The sequence below is a fragment of the Haliaeetus albicilla genome, chromosome 7, assembly GCF_947461875.1.
Source record: "Haliaeetus albicilla chromosome 7, bHalAlb1.1, whole genome shotgun sequence".
Classification (NCBI taxonomy): Eukaryota; Metazoa; Chordata; class Aves; order Accipitriformes; family Accipitridae; genus Haliaeetus; species Haliaeetus albicilla.
Window position 1 is genome coordinate 42,549,095 of NC_091489.1, and position 13,452 is coordinate 42,562,546.

Sequence of the window (13,452 nt, forward strand, 5' to 3'; positions counted from 1 at the left end):
ACCTGACCTATTTTCTTGGCCTAACCACCGATAATGTACCAGGCAGCAGCAGCAACACAAGCCTATACCACCCTGCTCCATCAATATCCCTCATTTGCTCCAGCAATGACAAGATGCATGTTCAGTGTTTGAGGCCTGTTCAGTCATTGATCTTATTAATAAAATTGTCAATGGGAATAGACGGGTAAATTATTATCAATTGCAGAGACAGCTTTTGTAACACAGACACACAACCTAGACTGTGCTTTCAGGGCTGAAAGCAGCAACTCATTTTTCATAGGCTGTAGAGCAGCCAGCCAGTGATAGCTCCCTTTGGTTGCAATTCTGCGTATTCAGACGAAGACCGTAGAAATTAAACATAGTAACTGCATTTATCTATAGAGATCCCTGCGCTGCTTAAACCCATAGTACTCAAGCATTTCAAAAGAGTTTAAAAAAACCCACAACTATTCCCAACATCTTGCTGAAGAAAAAGATTATTAACTTCCTTTAACAGAATCGGGCACAAACATACCAAGAGACTCAGTAATTCCACAGAAAAGCCAGGGTCAGGATTCAGATCTCCTAAAATATAAGCTAGAGTTTTAATATTTTGATCCTTATTCCATCCAATGTCCTTCTTTGAAGGGAAGCATTGGGAAAAAACAAGGCTGTTCAGTGGAAAAGCTGTACAGCTTCATAGCCCTGTTCCAGGCCCCATGGTCATCCAAGCCTTCTTTAATATATTTCTTTTTTGAGAACCAGCACCCATATTCTGAGGAATTGAAGTCAACATTCTGTGTGACACTCTTTCTTCCGAAATAATATTGCAGAAATTCGGTATTTATCAGAAGAGATTAATTGAATCCCAACAGTACTGTACATCAAATGAAGGAACAGGGCCCCTATTTATCTCTTAAAGTTCTGAAAATGAAAAACATCTAATCACTAGTTCCCTTTGATGAATGCCTCATTGTTCGCCTCTACGGAGAGGCATTTCATATGGCACTGGCAATACAGTGTTGCCGGGGAGGGGGGGGGGGGGGTGTAAGATTGCTTTGAGAATTTAAGCATAATTACATTTATGTCCAACCAGAAAGTATAAGTGTCCATGATCCAGAATTTTTCTTTTTTTTTTTTTTTTCTTCCCTCCCAAGAAAAAAAATTGTTCCTAAGGCGGAGCAAGCGGAAACTAATACAATTAAATACTTTGCTTTGCCTGCCAAGGACATTTGACTGCTACTGTGCTACATCAGGTATGTAATGAAAGGCAAATGACAACGAATCTTAATGTGGTGGGGAGCTTGGGTAACTGTAGTTTTATGTCAGGGATAGCTTGCTAGAGAAAAGCTGCATTGTATCTAGGATTAGCAGAACTGCAGGATTTCATTAATGACCGAACAGCTTTTTAGCAAAACAAAGATAGTTAGGGAGTAAAAAGAGAACATGACTAGAATGTGCACCACTAATTGGAAATGTATATTCTCTTCACTTTGCTAGGGAGGAGGCACCGGGGTGCTCTATATTGTCATCTGGAGAATGTCAATTTGTACAAAAGTTTTTCCCAGGTTGGGATGCTGGACTACGAGGCAGCAACAGTTGGAAATGGCCGGGTTTAAAGTAGACACGTTTAACAGGAAACATACTGGAGTCAGATGGGAAATGAGTTCCCATCCTGCCAGCGTTGGAGATTGCAAATCTCCACCTCCTCACCCTCCTGAACCAAGAAGAAAGGGACAACCTCAGCAGGTTTCGCCCACAGATTGGATTTCTGCCTTTTAAAAAACCATTCCTCTCTTTTCAAACTATAAATTATATTTGCAAAATGGAGTGGCCTTTCAGACCAGAAAAGTAGACTTCCTTTTGGACAGCTACGCTTTTTTCAGGCTCATCAGCAACACTTTCTCACAGGCAGCTTCACTTCCAGTAAGTCATAATTTTCATTTGCAAAACAAACTTCACTGGAAAACTACAACTCTTATTCTACATGTTTAGTACCTCGCAACGTCTATTAAAACCAGCAGGAATTTCTGCACTGCTCATTCTGTACTGAGCTTTGTATTGGCCTACATTTCTCAGTCTTTAATTCAGTCTGCTGCCGCTGAACTCAGAGCTTTTTCTTTTCTCTTTTTTTTTTTTTTTATTTGAAACCTGCGGAAAATACAAGATGCCTATGGTCATACCCAGCAACTGTTTACTCAGGACAGTGAGAAAAATAAATGTGGAAGAATAACAAAACCCTCTTTTTTGCAAAACCTGAAATTATTGACGGGACAGATCCTCCTTGTACACTAAGCTCCTTTTGCAGGGCTTGGGGGTGTGAAATTTACACCCACTCAAATGCTTTTCTACATGGTCAAAGTGGTGTAAAATACCTCAAGTCAAATGACAATTAAGCTTATTACTTGAGACAGCTTTTTTTTTTTTTTTTTTTTTAAACTGCTTGCCCTTGACCACTAGGCATAAGGGAGGGGGGGAAGGGAGGGAGGGAAGAGAGACTCCTTAAGACAATTTTGAAACAGTCCAGTACTTTCCTGATCACTTTGCAAAGTTGAAATATGATTACAACCTTTTTGCATACAGAAAGAACCCATTTAAATGAAAAATTAGCTGCCTTAACAGGTCAAGCACATAGTTACATTAATGTTGTGTAGAACAATAAATCAACTTCGATCTCCAATTGAAAAAATGCTAATTTAGTTCAGTGATTCACTGATTGTACTTCCCGTGCGCCCCAGCGATAGAAATCTTTTCTTTTTATTTAATGCGAGACAGTGATTTGACGGCCCTCCTAATGGTGCTTGCAGACTATCAGCATTTCAGTGGAATTCTGATCATGGTTTTAATATTCCATGCAGCTTTGCCCCCTCTGATTTCATGCTGAAACATTAACAAGAGCTGACACTGGAGATTAGAAGCAGACAGCTGGAATGCCAGGTCTTTGTTGCAGCATGGACATGAGCCAACATCGTTCAACCGCAGCCAAGAGGGACCTGGGAAAGTCTTCTTAAGAAGGGGAGGTAGAAAGGGGGAGACAAGGTAGTTTACTGAAGGGCATATACAAGTAGATAATTGCAGAGTCCTTTCATCTCTTAAAGCCAAATTCTAATCAATCCTGGTTTATTAAAGGGAAAGAGGGTCATTAAAGGTAAATTTTGCACAGGGAAAAAAAAAAATCACCATTTAAACTCGGCAAGCATAAAAGTTTGCATAGAAAGCAACTGCATGTCCACAGCCACCTCTAATTTGTCTGCCTAACAATCATGATTATTTGCAGTGCTTCTATTTGAAAATGCAGTGCCAGTCTCCTTTAAAGAAAAAAAAAAGATTTAATCCACTTAGTTCCAGGTGAATAAATTGAGAAATAAAACTGGATTTATGTGCTGGTGCAGTGTGTGAACTGTAAATTCCCAGGCAAAAAGGAGGAGGTAGTATAACATAACATTCTTGTGTCTAATAAATTGTTTCCTGAGAACAGAAACCTAATAAAGATACATAATTTCATCCAAACCATGAGGCAACTCTTACTCTTGACACATTCTTCAGAAACTTAGGGAGAAGACAAGTGATGCTCTACAGCAAAGTTGCGTGGGTTTTGTGGGCTATTTTGTGTTGGTTTGGATGGGGGCTTTCTTTTAAATAAGAACTTCTGAAGTGTAAGAGTTGTGGAGGACAAACAGAGCAGATATTCAAACAAACCCTGGCTGCGATAAATTGAAATTAATAATCCAAGAAAGAAATTTCAGATGAAGGCAGGACTGGAGGAGGCTTCTGGGGAAGAAGCTTATCACTGAAAATTATATACCTGGAAAAGTGTGGTAGCCCAAGGAGCAGGGGTCCCTCAGGATGGGCTTGAGCCAGTGGCTTATCCCATCTTGACCAAACATGTAACCTTGGGCGAGTCACTTAATTTCTGCGTCTCCCCTCCAAGGTTTCTTCTCTCTTAAGCGCATGAACTTTCTCATTTTCTACAGCGAGCCTCGATGGCTTGGCTTCTCTCACCTTGAGCATACAGTAATACCGATCATTTCCCAAAACAACATTCTCTCTCTCACTACAGTTATCAGTTGTCATGAAACTGAGTCAGGTTGCCTACCATGCTCAGTGCTACCCAAATACATAGGAGCTTGCAGTCTAAAAAAGTAGGGACAGATGCAGGAGTGTGAGATTAAGAGCCCTCTCCCAGTCCTGCAGCAGCTTCTGCCAGAGGGCAAACGTGTCCAGGCACAGGCCCTCTTGACTCCAGTGACTTTGTGCTGAGGGAAAGGGGTTCACCAGCATGGGGATCTTTAAAGACTAGAGTGATTAACGTGATGACTGGCCTTTTATCTACTTATTTAATAATTCCCATGTGCCCCTCTCACTAGCCGTTCCTTGTTCCCTTCCTTTTCAATCTTAAAGAGACGCAGAATAATAAACAAAGAACAAATATTTGCACTAATAATCAAAAGGTGATCTTACAGGCTCAAAAATATTAGTAAAGACCGTGTGAATGGAAAGCATTCTGTTTAATATGTTTCCCTTATATATTTCTTTCCACCAAAGGCATAAAACTACTTCCTGAAAATGATTTATAATTACCTTCTGCCTCCTTTGATTTCTGTACAAGCCTGGAACGACTTTCCTAGCTCTGTAGAGTCAGCCTAGATTTACAAAACCCACTGTAAATTATTAATCCTCATAGCAGCACCTATCAGGTCGGTAATGCAAACATAATTGGGTCTGCCGAACAGATGGGTAAACTAAGGCACAGGGAAGAGTAAGGGCAGCCTCACCAGCAAGGACACAGCTCATGCACCAGGGATCATCTAGTGAAGGTGAGGTGACACAGAAGGTCCAGGATCAATCAGAGAAGACCACTCTGCAGATCAGAAACAGCAAGACACCTACCCAGAACAAAGCTTAGGTGAATTGGGGGGGGGGGGGGGGGGGGGGGGGGGGGGCGGGCTACATCTGAGATTAAATAGAACTGTGGTAGGTAATGAGCAGCAGGCTGCATAGGTGGAGGCTACAGGTGAGGCTGGGCAAGGTCATTAACACCTGCTCATGCTCTCAAGTCCTTGATCAATGGCAAGAGACAGTTTATTGACCTTCTGAGTTTCTTCCCCTGGCTGATCACCCTCACATAAAAAAAAAAAAAAAAAGTGTGCACTTCATTTTCATTTTGAATTTGCCTGGCTTGGTAACAGGCTTTTATGCTTATCTCTAGTAGATTAAATGGCCTTTTGGTATCTAGCATTTTTTTCTCATGAATGTACCAGTGGAGTGCCAACATGGACTAATCAGGTCAGCTCTCTCTTTTTCCTAAATAGACAGCTCTTTCAGTCTATCACTGAGAGACATTTCCTTTACCCCTCAAACTACTTCTGTGGCTCTTTATAAAAACAATGTTCATATCAGAATTATATACAGCTCCAATTCCTGTAATAACTTTGTGTAAGGGTGGAAATACCCTTCCTCTTGCTACACTCTGCCCTCACATCTGCCTCCTTAAAGGAATGCATGAGACCTTTAGCCAGAACCTCCTGTGACAGCCTGCACTGAAGCAGTGTCCAGCCTGACCCCCTGCAGCCTTCTTAAGCTCCCTTCCAGAATTTTGTACCCCTTTGGAAGGCCTGCTTTGCACTCCTATGGGAAGTTAGTGTTGCACTGACTTCTGTGGGCTGTGGATTAGGGCCATAGTCCCTGACCAGGCACGGGGATAAACTAGAAATCTGTCAGCACAGACACATTAGTGATATTTCTATGCCAGCAAATGCCTATTTAATACCAATGCAGGTAGTTCCTACAGCTCTAGACCTTGCTGTCATACCTGAACTTTCCAGTCCAGTTCTGGCAAAGCAGCTCCATTTCTTGCTTTCCTGTAGGATCCTTCTATGTCTTTCTGTTTGATCTCACTCCCCCCGGCATTATCATTTCCACAGCCACCCAAAGGTCCTCATGGTGTCCAGGCCCTTGTTTTGGGATCTTCTGGGGAAATGTTTTGCTATGTAAATGCAAAACATTGTCATTGTCATAGTGCCTCCTGCTCTATCTGCTTTCTTTCTGTTAATTGATTCGTTGTTGTCTAGACTTGAGCTCATTACAAGGAATGCTAAGGCTCAGCATCATTTACTTTGTAGCTAAGTCAATCTCTGAACCAAGTGGTAGGCTTCCAGACTGGGTAAGGAACATGTTCTTGCAGATGTAAATGGCCTGGGAAGAGAAAATAAAAGCTGAACTAGGTAACGAACAGAAATGGAATGGCCATCATTGAATCCATGAATACCATTGACGTTTCTCAAATTTACATCATTATCTAAAGTTCACCAGAGACCTTCCATGCTTGTTGTCATTATCCCTCATTAGAAGTCACTCTTAGAAACATTAACAAGCTTCTGAAATGCTTGGCTAATTGCTTTAATAAGGCAATATCAATACTAAGCCATAGTTCCCATGATTAGATATAAGGCAGGGGCCCTTCGGGCTATGTCTTCTTGGGTTTTACATGCTGTGTTGAGGGGCATAAGGGAGAAAAGAAAAAGACTCTACTTTCAGAGTAAAGCACTCACACTGGACATAAAATGCTCTGATGTTGCAGATTGCAGCTATATTTTAAATAACTAGGGCTACACCATTCAAGTCAATAGAGGATATGAACACTTTCTGGAAGACGACTGCATGGTCCTTCATCTAGAAATGCTTTGGCACATGTAAGCAATCCAAATTTAGAATGGAAAGGTTGGTGAGCTTCCAAAGCAAGCCATTTCTCGTACAATTTTACAAAATAGATAAAACACATACATATCTTTCTCTGGGCTTGATCCTCAGCCAGCACAAACTAGCGCAGCTCAGTTTTACTCCAACAGAACATCCCTGATTCATACCAGGTAAGCATCTGGGCAAGAACAAGTCCAAGCACTAACCGTTTCTTTTAAAGATGGAGTACATTACTGGAGAACAAAGGTGGACCACATGTGCAAATACATACATGTCAACACAGGCACATCAAACTGCTGTCATCCCTGAAATCACTTAGCAGTCGTGCTCAGAGCCCATGAGTAAGCTAAAATGCAGAACTTGAAACGCATCGTTCCCCATAATCAGTGCTGGAAATAAGCAGATGGATGAGCCAGGGGAAGTTTCCTCCTGTATTCTGCTAGTATCATGCTGGGTTGCATGTGGGAACATATTGTGCTTCCCATGAGCTGTCAGTCCAGCTCCTTTCACCTGTACTGAGTTCAGACATAAACATTTTATAACAAATATTTCTTTCCGTATGCTCCTCCTCCACTCCCCTCAGTACGTGTCCCTAACTTCCATTAATGCTCACAGGATGCTTCCAGGGGAGGGCACAGTCCTTCAGAATATTCTGTCACTATGAGAATGAGCCACTTCTGTGCTACCTGTCACTTATCAAGTCTTCTAAAATGGAAGGATGAAACAGGTAACAGGAACCAGTGCACCAACATTATTTGTCTGCAAACTCCTCATCAGCTCTCATTGGCTGATTTGCATTCAATGCACAAACTTGGAATCATTTTAAATGGGGGAAAAAGGAAAAAAAAAACACATACAACAAACATCAATACATATTTAATGAGGTTCGATAGCTCTAAATTTACTTGGATCAATCTCAGCAAAGAAAGGCTGACTGTCCAAACTTAGAGTAACTTGAGTAAGATTGCATGAGGATGCACAAATACAGTTTGTGTTGGACTAGGAAAGGCTTGGGCCTCAGCCTGCTCCCAGCTCTGCTGTGGACTTCTGGAACTGTGAACAAAAGCAAAGAGTTCAAGTCTAAAATAATGGAAGGGTTTTCTTCTGTGGAACTTGAAGTTAAACTTAAGCTTAAAAGGCCTCGTGAGTCTTTCTGCCAGCCTCAGTCCACTTGTCAATCTGACTCCGAGTCACCAGTTTTGGAAAGCATATCTGCATAAGCATACTTCAAAAAGTCAGTAATTATTTAGAAACATATAAAAACCAAAAAAAAAAAAAAAATCAAAAGAAAGCTAAAGAAAGGAGCCAATGAGACTTTTTTTCTCTTCTTTTAGTCATCTTTACGGGCTCAAATAAATCTCTAGCTTCTGATGATTCTCTTCTAGAGTTGAATATTAATGTCTCTTTTTTTACAGTCTTAGAAATAGAGGCACAGAACAGCAGAAGTGAAGTGACTAGTCCAGTGCCTCATCATGAGTCAGAACATTAATGAATGTCTGAAATATCAACATCAGTCCCCTTCATCAACCATGGGGCATCACTGCCCACTAATAAAACCAGGCAGGGAAAATACCCTTTTTTCCTCTTGATATTCTTTACTTCTCATAACCCCACAAAATCCTTGTCTGCTTTGTTTTCTTTCTAAGACACACCAGGGCTAGGAATACCTTACATACAACTGCATCATTAGATCATTGATTTACCTGAAATTAAATTAAGCAATGCTTCGATGCTACAGCAAGAACCAGCATTTTGGAAAGGATAAAAAGTGATCTGTGGAGTTGATGTGTCTCTCCAGGAAGGCAAGCACAGCTGTGGACTCAGGCAATGGGTCTACACAGGGAGAGCAAGCCATAGGCGTTTTGGGGCATGAGTAGGGGCATAGACACACTCAGGACTCTTGCAGCAATGAAGCATCCCACAGGAACTGCCCAACAAGCTGTTTTTGCAAAAAGCATTCAGTTTGGCATTGCAGTCGCTTCTCACTAAGGATCCTATTTTCTGTGGTGACTATAACAGCAGAAGTGAACCGGCTGCACGTGAGAAAGGGGTGGAGAATGCGCAAACAGCTCACGTTCCTCTCACTTCTGTATGCATCACGTTATTAACTTTAACAGCACAACCCTGTCTTTTGCGAGAGAAAGGAGAGCAGAATCAGGCCATTAGAGAGCAGAACAGATAGAGCAACCCTCCTATTTAATGGCAGCAATGACTCAGCTTCATTATGGGGACAATAACACCTTATTTCAGGAAATGAAGAGTTCTAAGAGCCGGATATTTACATTTACTGTTTTATATCCTCCTTCAGGGACTCATGCTAAAATGAGATACTTCTCTGAGAAGTATCAAAGAAGATGAGATACCTCCAGGATAGACATTGGTACTTCTAGAAATTATTACAAAAAGGTGACAAGCCGGACATCAGCTTTGCTTGGTAGCTCTCACTACTGATCCTTCCCACAGGCATCGACAACCGTGTGTGCAGTCCTGCAGGACCAAGCTGTCTCCGAGGTTCTAGCTGGCAGAAAGACCCTTCTCCACTCTCAGTAGGACAAAACCTTCAGCTTTTTCAGCAACAGTGACAACTTCTGCAATTAGTTCCGTGTTTTCCGAGACACAAGTCTGCAGTACATATAAAATGGAAACAATAGGGCCCTCCCAAAATAGACTGGATTTCATAACAAACTAAATACTGAGCTATTGTCAAAGAGTGCTATTGTATAGGGCCATGGCAGAACATTTGGCTCCAATACTCAGTAGTGAGAGCCATGCCTATTGCATTATAAAAAATGCTATGGCATCAGTTTTCATTTTGTGGTGGTGTTTACTCGGCAGATAATAGCAGATAATTCCTCCAGCCATTCTGACAGCTTCAGCTGACCAACATATCCAAGTTCAGGTTTCTAAACTAATGAAGAGAGGGTTTGGGGTTTTTTGCTGTTTGTTTTTATTTGTCAAATCTCTGTTAGCAATTTCAGGGCAAAAAGAAGCCATAAATAGGATCATGGACTGAGAGGCATGTTTAATATTGATGAACTTTCAAAAAAAATGGAAAATAAGTTGGCTTTTAAAAATTAAATAAAGAAGATGATAGAGTCTTCTTTTTTGTTTTTTGGCAGGAGATCCTCTATTAATAGCTTCGTTTCAGCTTCTACAACTTATATTAGCATTCTTGAGATCAAGTGGTCATAAGCCAAATAGTTAGCAATTCCCTTCTGGACAACATATCTGCTTTGAATTCAGCCTGGCAGTAAGTATTTTAAAGACACATTTGGAGAAAGTGCATCACTTTCAAGGGAAGCCTGCTGAAATGAGATGAGCTCTGAGGTTAAGGTGTAGCTGAATGTGATTATACACCAAACTGATGGCTTCCACTGGCAAAAGACAGAAGCCTGGAACCACATCCAAAGCCAGTTGAAGTCCATCAAAAGACTCAGTGACCACTGATTTTAGTGACTTTGGGATTAACCCCTATGTTTGCAAATTACCAGAAGCAAAAGAACATAATTTTACCTCCCCAATAATCCTAAACCTTGCTTGCAACAATTTAACAACAACAACAAAATTTTCTGAGACCTTTTTGTTTCTGGCCCAGCCCAGCCCATGGTCCATGAAGTGAATTATTCTCTTGCTGAGCCTGTTTGTGCAGCTACAGTCTGGAAGTGAAATAGTTACCAAACTATTTAAACTATTGTGTGTGGGGAGGATCAAACCAGCGGTTTTGTTCATCAATTCAGATTAAAAATTTAATTTCATGGTACAATGAACCCATACAGAGTTATATCTATTAAGGTCACCTATTTCTTGTACTTCAGCTTACTTTAGATATTGATGACTGCAAAACTCTTTAGAAGATAAGAATCACAGCTTCAGACTTCTCAGCTCTCACAGTTTTAACATTAGACACAATTTTCCTGAGTCTCAAGTACCTTGGACTTTATGTTTGCGAGTGAGGGGGGAAAAAATGAAACTCACTCTCTTTCTCTCTCAGTTGCTGCCTGGAATTTTTAAATAACAGAGATCTGGCTTTAATTGAGGCTTTCATTGTTTGAAAAGGAGCTACAAGTATTTCTAAACTAAAATATTTGCATAGTTTCTTCCTCACTCTGCTAAATCCTGAGAGGTGCTGGACGTCTCACTGAACTGTCCCTTCTAGAGAACACAATTACTATCCTGTTGTTGTAATAGAAAAGATTTGAAGAAAGGTCTTCTGAATACATATTTAACATCTAAATGTTTTCCTTGCTGTCTTTGGGCCAAGTCCTTATTCGATTGTTACTCAAACAAAACTCCCATTCATGTCAAAGCAAGCCAGCATTTCATTAGCTCAGGAATTTAGCAAATTTGTGGTTAGTGCATCCAGAAATTGGTAGCATTTAATTGATCAAATAAAATAATTTTTAAAAGGGATTTTCACCACTGAAACAAAGATGTGTGGCTATTTGGAAACACTTCAGAATAAACTCACTGTTTTAGCCAATCTTTCTTTTTTTTTTTTCTTTTTTTAAATCTCTGGCTCTTGAGTGCTTATTCTTGGGTACTGTCAAACACATTGTCTGGGAGGAGTGGTGTTGTCCCAGTGATCTATGACTTGGGAGGTAATTTTTGACATAGCCATCTCGGACTCGCAGAGGGCCTTGAAGAACAGGTCCTTGTAGTGTCCCGATAGTGAAATGGAATCAAGCACATGACAGTGTGGTTTTGGAAGCAGATATTACTGTCATCTTTGCTCTGTGCTGTAAAGAGCACAAAGCATCCTACACTACCTGCCTGTGAATTTTTCTGTAACTCCTGATTTAATTTGCATTTAGTTCTGGGTATTCCAGAACCGGAGCTCAGCCTGCTTGGGCACAATTTGCTCGACAATTCAATGCTGTCTTATTCTCCTCCTTGTTATCCTCTAGGTGTGAACAAGTACTTGGGGCAATTATTTTTTCCAATAGTTTCCCATGGGCTGGAGCTGAAATGACTAGTCTGTGATTCTCCACTTCCTGGACTTCATGCCTCCCCTTCACAACTTTTTTTGGAGCTAAGCATCACGCGTGTCTTTTCATAGTTGTTTCTTCCCTCATCCTCCATATGCCCTCAGAGATAGCTGTTAACAGTATAGAGATTATAGCAAGCAATCTGTAACTAATAGAGGATAAAGTTCATCAGGCCAATCGCATTTCAAACATCTAACCATCCAAAAACAAACAAAAAGAGGCACTACATTCAGATTTTTCACCATCATGTAGTATCATCAGTCTTCCTTCACTGCACAGGAGATCGACTTTTCCCTTGGTCTTTTTCTTGTTTCTAATGAGTTTACAGTCAAACGTTGAGTTGTGTTTAACTGCAAACAGTTCCTTGAAATTAAGAAGAAATAAAAGGATTACATGACTAGACAGTCAGAAGTACCTTAGTTGCTTGGCAGCAACTGCAGCAGAGAAAGCAAGCAAAGGACAGGACAGGACCAGTCCAGCCAGGGTTACTTTCAGTTACCAGGGTCTGAAACACTGAAATGTTTATCTTTGGGACGGTCAGCATCTCGCAACTGAGTTTGTCAGGTATCTGAAGTGGAAACAGAAAGTGAGAATAACCTAATCCAAAGCCCACTTTGAATAATGACTCGAGTCTGCAAACTGGCAGTAACAACCAGTATCATGAAAAAAAGCTCATTTTGTTTTAGCTTGTTATTTGAGCAATAAATAAATAAATAAATCGTTGGCTACCGAGAAAATGTTAAACTCCTACTGCAAGGCAAACAAAAGGTAGTGTTTTACATGGACTTAGATGAAATTTAAAACATACCCTCTTTTTGAAATGGTGTGCTGGAATCGTATGTGTCTAAATGTATGTATGCATGTACATATGTGTCTTGTATTGTTTAGTTATGGCAGGAGAGAAAATACGAAGCAGACCGCAGCAAGGTTTTGGAGCTGCTGGACCTGCATTTTCTCTTGTAAATCAGAAATGACTCCACTGAAATTATGTTCTCAGACCTAGCAGCGTTAATCTCCATCTCTAATTGCTGTCATTCCACCCTGTCTGTGATTCAGTGCTCCAAAGCAGGGTAAACCTTTGACTCGGCGTACCTACACACTCCCCTCCCTGTACATATGCCAGGGACCCGTCCTGTGACCAGATATACCAGGAAACTTGATTCGGCAGTTGATTCAGTGCAGAAACATATGCTCGGTTCATATCTAATCTGTGACAGCATATGTGTCTTTATCCACTGGCCTCAGGAACTGGAGTGTGTTTGTGCCATGTGCAGCACTATTAGGTATTTTGTTCAAGAATGTCTCTGAAAGAGCTCTCTTGTCTACAAACTGGGGAGATATTTTCACTGCTGAACTGAAGCAATCTCCATACTCCTCTTCCTGACCAAAGGGGAATCTACAAAGATAGCATTTTCAAGCAGCTGGAATGACTCATGGCAAGGGGATGGAGCCATGTTGTCTCGGCATGGGCAGCTATTAATGGTCCTCCCCTGTAGTTGGCCCTGGATTCAGTAACACGATTATCCACGCTCCTATGTATCAAGTTCATCATGTGAATGGGTAACCCAAAAATGAGTTCATGCAGGGATGCCAAAGGGCATTAAAAAAAGCCCCCAAAAGGTACAAACTGCCTGGGATTTGCAACAAGGATGAATTCAGCTGCCTGTGGGAGAAATGTTAATTTTCTTTTTAATTGTACTGCAGCCAGGTAGACTGAGAAGAAGGACAACAACCAACAATGTGTTCAGGAAGGACATTAGACACAAGCAGGGGGGCTTTTTTTTAAGGA

At 41.0% G+C, this 13,452-nt stretch overlaps 1 long non-coding RNA gene across 1 annotated transcript; it reads right to left on the reverse strand.

Moving 5' to 3' along the window:
- Window positions 1-9,776: 9,776 nt before the first annotated feature.
- LOC138685884 (uncharacterized) lies at window positions 9,777-12,233 on the reverse strand. The gene is made up of 2 exons (XR_011325261.1): window positions 12,153-12,233; window positions 9,777-12,026 (listed from the first exon to the last, which is right to left on the reverse strand). It is a non-coding gene; the product is annotated as an uncharacterized lncRNA (long non-coding RNA).
- Between the last annotated feature and the right edge of the window lie 1,219 nt (window positions 12,234-13,452).